The following is a 3,891-nucleotide window of genomic DNA, read 5'->3' as shown; positions in this document are numbered from 1 at the left end:
AATACTCAGAATGGGTCTATTTGGCCATGGGGAAAAAATGGATTTGAACGTGGGTTGGACTTTGGTTTTCGTGTGGGTTGCGTGATCTAAAGGGTTGTAGGTGGTTCGCTGGGCTAGATTGAGATTGTGGTTGGTGCAGGCGGGTATTCGTGTTTAGGTCCGACTCGGTGGATCCTTCTTCTCCACCCGAATCATCGCGATTTTTCGACATATATTCTCTCTCTTTTCGAACGTGTTCGACGGTTCCTCTCCGTCACTCCTCCACCCAGGTCTGACCTTTTTCACTTCGCACTGACCTGCCCTTTCCTTCCACGATGCTATAGTACCTCGTACGTGCCTACACAACGTGATTCTCTTTATATTCCAAGTTACATACCAGTATTTTTACCGACGGAGAAAAACGTAAAGCATTTAAGTGGGTTCAAGTATTTTATCGTGGGTACAGTCGAAGTCGCCGGTTTTTTTTTTTATCACTTGACGGTTTCGCACATCGTTACGTATTAAATCAACTCTCCCAATTTCGTCAGAAGACTCAATCCGTTGGTATTCCTTCGTTCGTCGTCACTGTCTTTTTATGTTCCCTCACTCGCTTTGTCTTGCAAATGCGTTTTGGAGAAAGAGGTGATCGCGTGGGATATTTTGGTAAGCATCGTGGTTGCGTGGGAGCGTTTAGAAGGGAGGGTCAGTTGGAGACAAGAAAATTCTGGTGCGTCAGCCGGAATTTTTTTATTTTTGGCTCTTTTAAACCTTACACACTAGGTGGGCTCATGTACCCTGGGTCTGGCTCATCAGGCTAGTAGTTGCTAGCGAGCTGTCGGACACCACAAAAGGAAATAGCTCGTATAACATCATGGCGAACATAAATGTCATAAATCGTAAGATATGCCTCCATACTAATAATAATGGAGAAGTATTCTCATGCCTATGACAAAAAAAAAAAAAAAAATATGAGGTTCTCATAACTTAAAATGGTGGAATAAATTTATGATAAAAGTCAAACTTCCATTCATTTATAATATAATAAGTCTATGAATTATGCATACATAGTTCTTGTCAAATTATCGTTATCATAACATATTAAGACAACATGACGTAGTCACATTATAGTATAAATTATAAATATGTCATAACACAATATAGCATAACATGACATAACATAGTACAACATAGCATAGTAGAACAATCATAAGAATGACAAGTGCAACAACCACGGGTAACATCATCAAACATAATACAATTCATCCAACCAACCAAACAATAGAGCCGCTTGGTTGGCTAAAGTCATTACACTCCTTTGATGCTAGCCACTTATTTAGTTGATCTAAGAAGTCATTACACTCTTTTGATCTTAAAGCTACTCCTTGAAATCTAATTTGACCTAAGCCGCTCTACAATCATAACTAGTCATACTAACCTTGAACATCTTTGAAAATTTTAAAAAGGGTTTAAGTGTATCAAAACCAAATCATATTAGTTGAAAAGTAATCAAAAAATATATTCTTCAACTGGGTTCAAACCACTCAAGCGAGATGAAATAGGTAATTGTTGTGTTGTGGCTTAGTAAAAGGAAACTTTTATTTATGTTGGAGCCTAAACTCCAACTAAAGCAATGTGGGGCAACCTTTTTGCAAATTTTTGATCGTTACATCATACACATATAAAAGAAAATTTAGATCTTAAAATTGGAATAATTTGGATCCTTGTCTACCTAGAGAGGTTTGTAATCTATGATATATATTGAGTAAGTCAAGTATTTGTGAAACATTGCCATTTTTCTCAAAACCTTAGGACACCTTTCATTAGAGACTCCTTCAAGAATACTTTGTTGCCTATCTCAAACTCCAAGTTTCTATGCCTTACGTTGGCGTAACTCTTTTGTTTACTCTGAGTCATGTGTATTCTTGGCTTTTATACCACCTCTTTGTGGCTTAAACTAACTCTAGACCTAACTGTTCATGTTTGCATACCTTGTCTCAGAAAACCAAGAGCTTTACTATTTCCATGATTTCGAACAGCGTTAGACCAATAGTAATATGATATCGTGATTGTTAGTGATTTCTATAAAATGTAACTTGGAATCCCAACGGTTGATGAGACTAAGGCATTGCTATTATTAATACTAATATCACATAGTGTAGCTCATTCTCGGTAGGGTCGACCACCCACCACTTGAATGATGGTGTGGCTTTTTATTATCTTAGGTAAATCTATGAAGAATTCCCAGATATACTCTCTCAAAGTTGTTGAACCTCTAGGTACCTATCAGTTTCACAAAACATTAGTTTGAACATATCCTTTAACAAATCTTCATCTAACTTACCACCTTGAAGAACCTAAACCATTTAGACTCCCTCATTGTTCATCAATAATTTAAAACAAATTTTAAATTAAGAAAAATACCAACCTATCTCATGTTTCTTTAGTAGGATGTTAACTTTTTTTTATGTTACCTCAATACTCTAGCTAGATTTTACTAACCTTCATATATTATGAGTACATCCTTATACTATGGCTAAGACCATCAATTTTTTTCAACTAGATTATTAACCTTATGACATATTATGACATAACAATAACAATTCACGTCATGCATATATCATATCATATATCATATGTAACTTCCAAACATAACAATTCACCTCATGCACATATCATATCATATATCATATGTAACGTCGGTACAAAATAAAATAAAATAAAATAAATAAGTAATAATAAAATTGCAACCAATCTCATGCAACTTCTTCCCCAAATATCTCAACACCTCCTCCAATTGTCAAGACAAAAAAAAACAGAAAAAAAAAAAAATAGTACATTTCCATGAGAGAGATGTTGCCATTGTTGTAAAAAGAAGATGAAACAGAACAATTCGTCACATTTACTTGTAGAGAGAAGGAGAAAGAAAAATGGAAGTTAAAATATAGAAATACATAGAAACGAAAGTTAAAATAAAAATAGAGGAAATATAGAGAGCGAAAATGGGAGATACAAGATTTTTCCTTAGTAATTCTAGAATCGATTAAAACTAGCAAAAGTAATTGTGAATCTAAAAAACTAAAAGAAGCCAGATAAGAAAAATGGAAAATCTGAGAAATAATTAGTATTTATATCCAGAAAATATAATATTATATTATAACATACTCTACTTGGATTGAATGGGAAGCTTCCTATTACATATTTTTAATTTAAGTTTTACTGCCCAACAAAATTTAGAAACAATGAAAACGTAGAATTCGATTTTTACTGAGACCGTTTTAGAGCCGTATTTCACATTGTTAGTTGGATTATTAATTAAAATGTGAAATACTAACGAAAGGTGACGAACGGTGATATGAAGCGAACCCCGACAACCTCTGGAGCAGCTCTCGAGGAACGGGAGCTTACGTTAATTAAATTAGGGAATACTTCGGCTAAGGTCAACCAAGTAAGTGACCTTACTATAGGATAGGCTAAAAATTGTATGAATTATAAGGATGTATGAACTGTGTCGTACGATGTCGTATGATAGTAAGTGATGATGTATGAGTTATGACGTTGTATGAGTTATGATGCTTGATGATGTGCGTAGTATATATATATTTTGATGAATGACGTACTTAATATGTTCGATGCACTTTATGGCAATATGATGAGTATGATGATTGCATGATGTTTACTTTAATATGATGATGTTTTCCATATTGAGCATGCTATATGATGATGAGTGCCATATTGCATCATGTCGTTAGATCGACATAGGACACAACCCTAAGAGCATGAAAATGATGTTAATATGAATATTCACGAGTATATGTTACCTAAAATAACAAATAGATGAGACTAGAGGGTTGTGCTAGAAGAGACATTAGGATAGATTTAGAGAGATCTCATGCATACTGTATGTTCATAAGC

Source organism: Cucurbita maxima, unplaced genomic scaffold (genome assembly GCF_002738345.1).
Source record: "Cucurbita maxima cultivar Rimu unplaced genomic scaffold, Cmax_1.0 Cma_Scf00045, whole genome shotgun sequence".
In the NCBI taxonomy this organism is placed as follows: Eukaryota; Viridiplantae; Streptophyta; class Magnoliopsida; order Cucurbitales; family Cucurbitaceae; genus Cucurbita; species Cucurbita maxima.
Note: the sequence above shows the minus strand (reverse complement) of the source record.